Raw genomic sequence first — 13062 nt, 5'->3', positions numbered from 1 at the left:
AATGGTTAGGAGGGTGGGTTTAGAGTGTGTGGATTACGGACGATGACTGTGCTGCGTTTGCGTCAAGCGCTTTGTGCTGCTGATGAAACGCATCAGATTTTTAATGTCAATGCCAGCTATATCAGCAAGCGTAGCAAAGAAGTAAAAGCCAAGATGCCTGAATCTTAGCCCCGCCAGAGCAAGGCAGCTTAGGAGAAGGTGCTGAGATGAGTCCACTTCATCCTCCATACATCCATCGCAAAAATGACTTGAGGTAATTCCAAAACTCACACCCTGCATTCCTCGCGCTTTGCGATTTCGGTGATTACTGATTTTGGGTGGCCCATGTTCATTTTCATTTATGTCCTCACAACCATCTCTGAAAGGTGTAAACCACTCATGAACTCTGGCACGAGATAGACAATTATTGCCATAAACTTTTTCAGATTTTAAAATAACATTTGATATTAGCTCTTTGTTCGAAACTCATTTTTGTACCGATGACACAAGCATACTGACATTTTAGACGCAATAACTTCGCTTCCACAGAACCGAATGTCACCAAGCTTTCACTGCAAGTCAGCTAGGGATGTTAACTTTAGTGCGTTAACTCGTAAAATCGATGGCGCCATCAAAAACATGTTTATGACGCCAATGTTGTTTATTTTAGACTTCACCTTATAGATACCCAATTGGTGTTTCTTCTGGTGGGACATCAGTGGCTAAAGTTAAAAAAAAAACACATTTTTACAGCGCTCTCGCTCTCTATGGTTGTGATCATAGATTCAAATGTGGCCGCACTGATTTTGATGACCTCATGAAAATAAAGTGTGATTTTGTAGCTATTATCTTTTTAAACAGTTGGTTTAAACAGCTGACGCACATTTCGTGTTTTGTTTCACTGTCAAACATCTTCAGTTTGGTCTATAATTTAACCATGAATCGTCTTACAAACGAACAACGCTTGCAAATCATTGAATTTTATTATAAAAATATGTATTCTGTTAAGAAAGTTTAAGATCCACTTTTTTATCGACATATTGTGTTCAGCGACGAAGCTCATTTTTGGATCAATGGGTACGTAAATAAGCAAAATTGTTGATTTTGGAGTAAAGATCAGCCAGAAGAATTGCAAGAGCTACCAATGTATCCAGAAAACGTCACAGTTTGGTGCGGTTTACGGGCTGGAAGTATCATTGGACCGTACTTCTTCAAAGATTCTGCGAATCGTAACGTAACTGTGAATGGTGAGCGCTACCGTGAAATGATATCCAACTTTTTTTTGCCTAAAATGCAAGAGCTTGACTTGCATGACATGTGGTTTCAGACGGTGCCACATGCCACACAACACGCATAACAATGGACTTGTTGAGAGGCGAGTTCGGTGAACATTTTATTTCACGTTCGTGACCTGTCAATTGGCCACCCAGATCATGCGATATAATGCCTTTTGTGGGGATATGTTAAAGCTCATTTCTATTCAGACAAGCCTGCTTCAATTAACGCATTGGAAGACAACATTAAAGCATTTATATGAGAGATACCGGCCGAAACATTGGAAAGAGTATGCCAAAATTGGACTAAGCGGATGGACCATTTGAAGCGCAGTGGCGGTCAACATTTGCATGAAATAATCTTCAAACATTTTTCATTTTGTGGAACAACATTAAGACGCACACCACAAATAGGAGGAGGAGCTCGGCCAAACACCCAAAACGGGTGTACGCGCCAATTCATTCTTCAAACAAAATTATATGGACGATCGATTTAAATAAAAATTTCATGCATTTTTTTTAATTTAAGGAATTTTTTTGTAATTTAAATGTGTTTTTTTGGAAAACTTTCCTATAGCTCTTAAAAAATCACCCTTTAGTATAAGTGCCTACAGAAAAATTTCAGCGATTTTATATTTAAAAGCTTAATTTTATAAATTTTTTTATATGGCTTCATGTCTAGTTTCAAAAATGTATTATTAAAAATGTATATTATTATAGTTTAAAAAAAATATTTAATTTTTTCCAAGTTTTCACTTTCAAATTTATTTAGTACTCGTAGTAAAAAAGTTAGCTGCAGTTGCCATGATTCCAGCCACTGTTCAGGTACTGAATTCAACAATAAAATATTCAGCGGAAACACGTCAGCCATGCATTTACAAAGTGTTTCACAAACACTTCGCGAAAGTAATTATCAAAATGCATGCAATTTCGCAAGTACTTCAGTTTATATACTCTACAAAATGATGATTCTTCCCTTCCAGCTATCTATTTTTCATTGGGAAATTTATGAAGTTATTACATAAAAATGTTGATTGCAAAACTTTCTATGCCACGCTGGTGTTGTTAGAAATATATTATCCTGCAATGCCAAACATGTATTCGTAATTGCAAGAGAAACACATTAATTTGCAGATGGGTTTATGGGCTATTAAAAATCAGTAAAAAAAAATTATTAACTGAACGGCAGCTGCCAATTTATTGGTATGCATCATAAAATTTTACTTTTACACGAAGCCCAAAAGTTTTTTAGTTTTTAATAGATTTATACCTTAGCTTATCCAAGGGCATTACGCGCGAAATGGTTCAAAACAAATACTCGTTTTACAGTCATTTCGTTAACGTTGTACTTAGCAAACTTGAAATGAATCGTGTGTTGGTGTGGCTTAAGCCGTGAGCGCTTGAGGACACCGAAATTAATTTTCGCCAAAAAACAATCTTCTTCTGATGAAGAGTTGACAGGCAACTACCAAAGGAATTGATATAAAGAGATGTGGGAATTCGAAGACTCAAGCGATTGCTTCGAAAGTGCCAAAGAGTTATTCTATTCAGTAGACGCAGTAGTAATTAGGATTGAAGTCTTGTAAATATTTGTCTTACATTAACGAATGTATCAGAAGTAGAACTAACAGCAAAGCCGCCTACTTAAAGGCAATACGCACAAGCAACTCAAACGCATTTACAAAAATATCACATGCATACATGCATACATACATACATACATACATATGTGTATGATTGTGTGCAATATTAAGCATACTCAAGGCTCATCAACAACATTTATTGTAAATCGTATAACGGAAATAGAGAGCGTAGTGAGTGAATGACGCATGAAAGGGATTTACGTGTTGCCAAATCTGATTTGATTTCGTTTTGCTTCAATGATTGTAGACACACAAATGTTTGAATGTATATATGTATGTATGTATGTATGTAGGTGCATGGCATATTTAGCCTAACACCTACAAAACACACTACATACACGCATACTACTTCTGTACTCTACATTATTGTACCATATTTGACAAAAACGCTTAAATCGATTTAGCACTTTCTCCCTGTGAAGCTCAAAATTGCTTGCCACTAATGAAATATTTATACTTCCAATCATTCGCCGTCGTAACTAAGAACTTATCTCAATAAAATTTGAAAAAAAAAATTCAATTTTTCGCTGAAAGCTCGGAGTTTTTGGAACTGTAAGCAAAACCTATTAAAGTCGATTAAGTTGTTTTGCCAAAAGCCCACACATATTTACGAGTAATCATTAATACACTTATATATATGTTTGTGCAAATATACGCACACAAGCATGTGTATGCATGTATGTACATATGTATATGGCGTACCAGCAATTGTATGTGTCTGCTTACTTGCGCGCATCCATTTGTAATTGCATGGCGTTGATAAATTCTGTCACCTCCGGTTATTACTGTTGAATTAGTGTCAGCGACTCTTCCAACATTACACTTCAACTATTTTGAATGATCACATAATTATAAATGGGAAATAAATTGGTGGGTGGTACCCTAAAACCAGTCGGTTCGTTGGGCAACAATGGTTGGCGCAACAGCAAGTGATGGCCTAAGTGTGTAATGTTGCTTACGGTTGCGTTGACGGACCAGACGACTGACTATGGATGCACTAATGAGAGTGAGGAGGCGAACAACGCGCGCAAAGCTACTATAAATGCGGCGAAGTGAATCAATATTAGTGCATTAATGCAGAAAATTCACGGACGGCATATAAATATTGGAAGCATTTGCATTCAAATTGAACGCACCCGCTAAGTTTATGAGCAGTAAGTACATCTACAGCTAGTCAAAAATGAGTTTAACCATTGAAAATAAGCACAAAATCTCAACTAACGGTTTCAAGAATACAGCTTTTAATATCTAGACCGCTTCTTTTTTAATCAAATATGGGCCAAATTATTCACACAACCACTAATTTTTCATTGAATAAGCTGTATCTTCATGTAGTGTAATTAAAAATGCTTATGTGGCCTCGGTTTTTTTTCTCTATTTTTTAGGCGTTGTGGTAGCACGCTACCCTCAAGTGGCTCTCCATCACCTCTCGCCGCAGGACAACCGTCAAGTATTACTTTGCGGGGAGGGAAGGCGATTAGTCGCCGTTGCTGTGTCGCAGTCTCTCCAGACGCCTCATCTCTTTCATAATCTCGGCCACTAAGTCGCATGCCGCATTCCACTGTTCCTTCGAACGCAGCATGTGATGTACGAATGTTTCCGGTGAAGGAAGTTCTCCAAAGGTTCTATAGAGTTTTTCTTTTGCAGAATGGAAGCGCGAGCATGTGAAGAATATGTGGTGAGCGTCCTCTAAAATGTTTCCATCGCAGTATCGCAATAAGGATTGTCGTCGTGGTTAAATCTGTATAGATATGCTTTGAAGCATCCATGTCCACTCAAAAACTGGGTCAGGTAGAAGTCCACTTCTCCATGTGGCCTCTTTAACCAAAGTTTTAGGTTGGGAATGCATTTGTGCTTCCCACGCCCTTTGGCCGAGTTGTCCCACCCAGTTTGCCCGAGTAGACGGACTTATAGGTCGCTGTGCTCTCCTGCCTAGCGGATACATGCCAGATATTACTAAGGCTGCATCGTCGGCCACCGTTTTAAATGCGCTACATACGCGTAGTGCGCACAACCGGTATGTAGACTATAGACCTTGAAAGTGTGATACATGATCCCCAGATCCCCATTCGCCCAGATTGGAGCACCATACAAGATTTGGCTTTTCACGACATTAGCCAGAAGCTGACGGCGATTTTGTTTTGGTCCTCGTACGTTTAACATCAGCCTCGACAGCGCCGTCGTGGTGGTGGATGCTTTTTTGTTGGCGTACTCGAAGTGTGCTCTGAAAGACAGCCTTTTGTCTGTCATTATTCTCAAGTATTTGATTGCGGAAGTGGTCGTTATGTTGTAGTCTCCGATTCTAAAAGCGATCTCTTCTGGCTTTTTTCTCCTGGATATAAGGATTGCTTCGATCTTTTGTTGGGCTAGGTCTAGCTTATTTTGGGCTAGCCAAGACTGCACGCTGAAAACCGCATAAATCGCATTGTGATGGATATCGCTTAGATTTTTAGCCGTTACCACAACGGCAATGTCGTCGACTAAGCCAATTAACTTGGTTCTTTCTGGAATCCTGACACGGAGAACACCGTCGTACATTATATTCCACAGCAATGGCCCAAGAACCGATCCCAGTGGAACGCCACTTGTTATTTTAACTTTTTTCGTCCTTTTGATGTACTGTACCATAGAATTCGGCCATCGAAGTAACTGCGCAATATTCTCCTCAGGTACATGGAGAACCCAATTCGCTCTAGGGCGTCTAAGGTTTTCGCCCAGTTTGCAGAGTTGAATGCATTTCTGACGTCTAGGGTGATAATCAGGCAGTACTCTTTGGTGCCATTTAGCCAGCGGGTCGCTGATTGCTTTCGTTGCAAGCTGGACTGCTGGAGATACTGTATCTATCGTTGACTTATCCTTTCAAAACCCGAATTGATTTTCGGACAGGCCTCTCTTTGATCTGACTTCCGTGTCTAGTTGATCGGATAAAATTCGTTCGAGCACCTTACCCGCAGAGTCGGTTGGTCTGTAGCTCGACGGCTTCTCCGCTGATTTACCTGGTTTTGGAAGCAAAATTAAATTTTGGCGTTTCCAAATTGACGGAAAGGTGCCCTCCGAAAGGCAACTATTAAACAAATTGCTAAACATTTTGATTTGTTGTTCGATTGTTAGCTTCAAGCATTTATTTGGCACTCCATCCGGTCCAGGGGCTTTTAAGTCTACTAAACTGCTTGCAACCCTTATTATTTCATCCTCTGTAATGAAGTCGAAATTGGTTAACTTGGTGTTATTAATTGGGGACACCAAACGTCTACGTTTTGGAAATAGCGTATCCACGATTTTAGCCATGAAAGACGGGCACGTACGCGCTGCGGATTTGCTGCTCTTAAGCTTTTTGGCTACTATCCTGTATGCGGAACCGCAAAGGTTTCTTTCGGCGTCATCGCAAAGTTCCAAAAAGCTGTTTCGCTTACTCTCTTTTATAGCGTTTTTAAAAGCTTTTCTTGCTGCTTTAAAATTCACCATACTTTGTAGAAAGTTTACTCTCCCTCTAGACCTTTAGAATTTCCTTCTTGCCTTTAGGCATTCCTTACTAAGCATGGAAATTCTCTCATTCTACCAATAAACAGCACTTTGCGATTTATATGCAGTTTTTCTTCTCATCGAGAAGGCCGTTGTAATACTCTTCACTACGCATTTATCTTAAACACTTCAGTATCAAACGTGTTGATCTTCCAACCAGATGGCTACCGAGTGGAGACTGAATGTCTGTTGCTAGTTTTTATGTCGCAAATTATCGCTGCGTGATCGCTGTGGCTGTAGGTGTGGGTGTAGCCTTTTATGCCCCATAGGCATAATCTAGCGATACCTGAACTAGAAAACGTTAGATCGATGATCGACCTAAATCCGTTGCGACTAAAGGTGTGCTGCGTACCAATATTAAGAAGGGCTACGTCTAAACACGCTATACTTTCGAGGCGGATTTCCCCTCTAGGGCTTGTTCTTGGGCAACCCCATTCCTGCGCCCAGGCATTGAAGTCGCCAGCAATAAAGAATTTTTTCCTACTCTCAGCGTCGATAACCATCTTCAAAACAGTCTGCGTATAGGTATCAATCGGAGCGCTGGGTGGTATATAGACACTATAAATATATAGGTCGCTTACTTTGGCGCAAATAAATCCAGATTCCCTAATCTCGTTCGTCATGGTATTTGTCTGGTTTTTGCAGCACCAAATAGCTGATTTTCCGCTGGTGTCTTGCAGCCAGTTTGATGCCTTTGGCTTGTAAGGCTCGCTGAGTACCGCTACATCAACGTTAAGTTCCAAGACGGTTTGGCTTAGGAGATCTTGAGCTGCTTCGCAATGATTTAAGTTGAGTTGTAAAACTCTCATTTTTTCCTAAGATTTTGTAAGACTTCGAGATAAATAGGGCATTTGCTACTCCCAGTGTAATGACCAATTTGGCTTACATTATTTTTAATGCATAATATGCATTTCGGGGAATTGGTGCACTTGGAAAGGTGATCTTTTTCACCGCACTTGAAACAAGTGTGGAAGTGTGGCCCAGTCCAAGGCATTTGAAGCATCGTTGGAGTTGAAGTTTTTTAGGTATGCGATAAACAACCCAACCTATACGTATTTTCCCGATGCTAATTAGTTTCATCGCCCAGTCCGTATGTAGTGTCACAGAAGCTGTTTGGGTGCCACCGTATGCTTTCCGCAAAGATCGAATGTTTGACAGCTCTAGGTTAACACTAACGAGGAGGTCATTAACGGCTCTGCTTTTTCACCTAATACTTGGCCCACTGCAGCTTGAAGTTTAGAGGTATTTTCCTCAGAAGACTCGCTAAATTGAAATAGCAGATCTCCCTGAACCGTTTTTCGGATTTTTCGTACTATTGAACTTATTTTTAACAATTTTGAGAATATCTGCATAGGAAAGATCTCCTGGTTTCTTAACAACTATGGCGTCAGGCGGTGTAGGCTTGCTTTTCGCACGTTTCTGCTTCACGACTTTTGTCCATTCTCCTGCCTGATTGGTCGCAGGGCCTTTAACATATGCCGGCTCAGCAGTGCTATTCTTCTTAAGGACAGTGTTTTTATTCTTCTCTATAGCCAATATCAAGTTATCCTTCACAATTGATTTGGTGGGTGGGGAAAAAATTCGTGAACGTTTCCCATTGGCTCAGTTATCGTGTTTGTAGCTCGATCGCTCTCAGTTAGCGACCTAGCTCTTTTCGCCTTATCATTCGCAACGGTCGGTGCTGTTGTTTGTGTAGCTTTGGTCACCGTTGCTTTGTTGCCGTTCGTTATTGTATATTTGCTATCAACTGTCCTGGAGAGTGTACATATATCTGAGAGCATGCTCTTCATTTGCTGATTGACATGCCGTTTCCCGTCCATCATCTTTTTTAGCTCTCCGAGTTTTCTACCCATGGTTTTGAGTGCTTCATTGTAGCCGAGAGAATAGATTTCTGCCGATTGGTTAGTATGAGTGGGTGTTGTGCTCAAAATTTCTCTACATGATGCCGGTAACTCCACCACTTCCACATTGGTGTCGAACTCATTGACAGTAGTCGGTTGACCGTTACCAGGATTTGGTTGGCCGCGCACCGGGGATCGTGGAGTGAGGGCACTTTTTCCAAAAGAACACGCGGAAGCCAATGGGGATGAGGACAATTGGCGTTGTTCCTGTGCATGAGTGGCAGACCGTAAGCCAATTCACCACATCGAGTGAGAGGTTCGTAATCTCATTAAATGTAAGAAACAAAGACCGAAAACTGCCACTATTGTTGTTGTCTGTACTCAACACTGATTCTCACTAACACGACCAGCTAATTGTGGACTTTGTTTGAAATTGCTGGTACTCCACTTCTCTCTCACTTTTATACTCTCTGTGCTTAATTTTACCGTTTCTTTGAAATTATTGCTATTTCCAAAGTAGCTCAGCTGAGCGCGCTAAATAGCCCAAGAAAAAAGCAAAAAAGTTTAACACTCACGAGTGCCGAATACGCCAGCGTTCAGCCTGTGATCGGCAGATAATACGTTTAGGGGTGTGATATCGCACTGTTTATTGTGAAGATTTCGATTCTGGGTTGAGTAAAATCGGAACGAAACTCCACACGTCCTTTCGTTAACACTTCCACTGCGGCCTCGGTAGTCTAGCTTAAATGCACTAACTAGCATCCCAGAGGTTGTGGGTTCGAATCCCACGTAAAGCACGGTCCTCGCACATTTCCAAACTTACCTACTTTCCTAGTTTCTAAAAAACAAAAACAAAAAAATGTATTCCTCAATCAAAAAAAAAACAACCTTATCCTTCAAATCCTTACTCCCGCACAAAAGTCAGCGCATTATTTGCTTGTAGCTGCTAAAACAAGCAAAAAACAAAGAAAAAGACACAGTTACACATTGCATCAGTGGCGCCAGCAAGAGGAATCGGGCAATCGCGGTAATAGCGAAGTCCTCAACCATCTGTGTGATCCTTCTGGCAGAAAAATGTGAAACACAGATGGCGCTCTAAACAGTTAGAAGGCGTTGTTCCTAAGCAACGACGGGTGGGCATTCCCACTATTTAGGACTGGTAGCGGCAGGCTAATCACCTACCTTGCCAGAAAGCAAAATAGATTAACGAAACCAACGCAAGACTGAGTCTTGTCGAGGCCCTATGCTCCCGAGTGGAGTAAACAAGGAAAAAAATACACAAAGTTTTAAGGAAAAAACTATTCACACAATTCAAATTCCACAATCGTTTAGAGTTAACTTATTCTTTAGTCACGCTTCGACTCAAATTTCGCCTTTCCTGTTGGAGTAACTCCTTTCGTTCGGTTTTGATATGTTCATTTTTCGACACGCCTGCCGAGTCCACAAATGTTCGGTGGGATTCAAGAGACTGTGGCGGTGTCGGAAGAATGTGAGGAGCATCATGTATGACCCTATGCACATCGTGGGCAGTATGCTTGGACTCATTATCATGTTGAAAATAAAATTTATTTCCAACACACAGTTTTTGCGCAGTTTCATGCAAGTTTTCCTTTAAAATATTAAGGTAAAGTGATTTATCCAAAATACCATCAATAAATAAAGATTACCCAGGCCTGCCGTTGACATACATCCCCACACGATTACATCTCCACCACCATGTTTCACTGTTCTGGCTTATTTTTCTATTTCTTTGCGAATTCTACCCTTTTATTTTTATTGAATTTGCCGATGAGTGGTTTCTTTCGAGCCATTTGCGAGCTTTACCGGCACCTTTCAAGGCCCTGCGAACTATATTCGGATGGACTTATCTATTAATCTCTTAACGAATTTATTCTACTGATGTAAGGCAAATTTCTGTGGCAATGTGTTCTTGTACATACATATGTATGTATTTTCAATTGCTGATTATCGAAAGCTAAAATTAGCAATAATACCTCAATGGGGGGTGGACGGTGCACACGTACTAATGACTTCCTACTGGTATAATTTTCATGCGTAAGTGACTACAAATGAATATACGAAATGTGACTTCAATTCAACTCCCACCAAGCCACCTTCTATCACCTATTGTATTAATGTACTAGGTTTGATCCTTAACTATGGTGAACAAGAAAATTGTGTGGGGAACTTCGACTGCTACTTGGGGATTTGGCCGCCGGATTCTCACATCACGAATTCTTGAATCATTTCACATGTATTCACACACTTTTCCAATCAGTCGTTGGTCAGATCACAGATAATAAGGTGCGAAACTCTTTCATTTTGAGTGAGAGCACGCCCACGAACTCGTTTCAAAACTTGGCAGCCTTCACACTTCATGGAATGATGAACACCTGATAGGCGAAATGGCGAGCTCCCAGAAAAAGTGCGCCAAAAATAACTGACAGAAACATTTTGCTTTTACGTAGGTGGAAAACTGACACCAATTTGCTAAAAAAACAGTGGAAATAAAAAGAAACAAGGTAAATATTAAAGCTAGCGCGTTATTGATGCTTCATTGTAATTCAGCAATAAAATGCCAAAAATAAAAAGCAGGAGTGTTCGGTGATGCGTCGTCGCAGAAGGAATTTTCAACTTCCCTGGTCAGGAGAAAAATTAAGAATGATTTACAAAAATACACTTTGAACTTTTTAGTACAGTTTTTTAAATTAGCTATAAAAAATAGCTATTTACATATATGTATGCGTATCTTCGCAAGTAAGCTCAGTTTCTTATATGTAAGTGTAGTAAACTACTCATTTCTGTTATTACCTCGGGAGAAAACGGAGTACCTTTCCCTTGTAACAAGTAGCAAGAACTAACATTTCGAGTGGGGTTAAAGGCTTTATTATTTACATTTTGCATATAGTTAGAAATTAAATTCATTAACCCAAATTAGAGGCATCAAGTTTTTTGCTCTAAGTATTAAGGTTCTCATTTACTATTCTCCAGATATGCTATTTGGCTCGATCGATTTGGTGTAGTCAGAACCAAATTAAAATATATTTACGAGGATCATTTCTCCAATAAAATGAAATTTAAAAATAAATTGATTCCTGACGCTATTCCAGACAACAACCTCGCAACTATTTCGGGTTTACCAACACCCACTTTTAAGTAAGATATCGCGAGTCCTAATTCGATTAGCGAATTAGGAACGGATGATTTCTTGTCACAATCGTTAGAAGACCGCATGGATTCATCCGGCGAATCTAACAATTTATTTTTGCTTGCATCTGTTACTGAAGAGTTTCAGGAGGAAATAAAGAATTTTAGTACAAAAAATTTGGTCGCAAATTTCTATGAAAGAGGAAATCAGATAAACTTAAGTGTAACGTCTGTTGTAGCTAGTGAACAGAAATTAAAAAGGGAAAATTCCAAGTTGAAGACAATTTTAGAAGAGAGAGGCAGATATATTTGCTATTTAAAAGATCAGTTTCAACAAAAATAAAAAAAAAATAGAAAAAGAACTGTCCGATAAATAAAAGTTTTTTTAACAAAGTCAGAGTTTCCATGGAAATCTCCCTCCTCAAATTAGTAGCATAGTTGAAAATACATAGTTTAAAAAACTGTAATCGCCAACCCAGTGGTCGTAGATTTTTATTATTTGCTTAAACGCCAATTATGTGGCGCATAGGTCCAAAGTTAATGATTTCCACAAACATATTTCTATCGCTTGCATTTTGCCTCAATTGAGTCCAGGTAAGATCTCTGTGTGTTAACTTTTTATTTTTTATTTATTTATATTTTATGTCCCCCGTTGCTAATAGGCACTTAAAGTTGCTTCCTAGATTCCCTGAAGAAAGAACCCTCGAAGAGTTCGTTTCGGAGTGGCCCCCATGACTCAGGTTGTAGTAGTAGTTCTTTTTCTTTTAAGACAGAGTTAAGAAGTCGGAGTTTCACACAGGATCGGAAATTCTTGTCAGTTTCATGGGACGAAATGGCATTTAAGAGTCATATGCAATATGTCGCCAAATATGATAAAATTAGAGGAGTTGAGGATTACGATGACGAAAACCGAATATGTAGAATAGGAAATAGAGCTCTGACTCTTATGGTTCAAGGCATAGGTGGAGTGCCTTGGTCCCATCCATTATCATATTTTATTGTGCATGGCTCACATAAAGGTGATGTTGTTAAAAAATACATTTTTGAAGTTATTACCCAACTACAAAATATTGGTCTCACACCTTGTCATTTTGTTTGTGATCAGGAATCTAGTTTCCTATATTTGGCGAAAATTTTAGGAGTTTTCGAAGAACGCCTATACTCTCAAGTGAATAGCAAGGATGTCTCCTTTTTTCGGTTCTCCACACCTTCTAAAGAGTATTAGGAATTGTTTAGAGAATCCTAAAAACAAGGACAGTTTGGAATCCCGTTCAATAAGTTGGAACGATATTGTCCATTTTTATAGTAAAGATTCTCAGAATCCGGTTCGTTGTGATCCAAAACTTTCTGAAGCACATATTTATCCAAATAGTTTTCGAAAAATGAGCGTAAAGTTAGCATCCCAGGTTGTGAGTGATACAGTCGCTTCTGGGATGCTAGCCACATATGTACGCCTCAGGCAAATCGGTTTGTCCCTCGTCAACAATTTTCAACACCGCGGAATATATATTTTTTGTAAATAAACTGTTCGGCACATTTAAAGTTTCGAGTTTGGATGTTGTTTTGCCAACGAAAAAAAGTCTTTTCATCAACACCAGATCAAATTTAATTTTTAGAAGAGGCTGTCGCGGTTTTGAAAAGCATTAGAATAAAAGA

The 13062-nt window shown here is 39.5% G+C and overlaps 1 pseudogene; it reads left to right on the top strand.

Annotated features, from left to right (window-relative positions):
• The first annotated feature begins 4839 nt into the window (after window positions 1–4839).
• On the top strand, window positions 4840–12631 carry LOC129248728 (uncharacterized; annotated as a pseudogene).
• Window positions 12632–13062: the final 431 nt, after the last annotated feature.

Source organism: Anastrepha obliqua, chromosome 5 (genome assembly GCF_027943255.1).
Source record: "Anastrepha obliqua isolate idAnaObli1 chromosome 5, idAnaObli1_1.0, whole genome shotgun sequence".
In the NCBI taxonomy this organism is placed as follows: domain Eukaryota; kingdom Metazoa; phylum Arthropoda; class Insecta; order Diptera; family Tephritidae; genus Anastrepha; species Anastrepha obliqua.
This window is presented reverse-complemented; position numbering and strand designations above follow the sequence as displayed.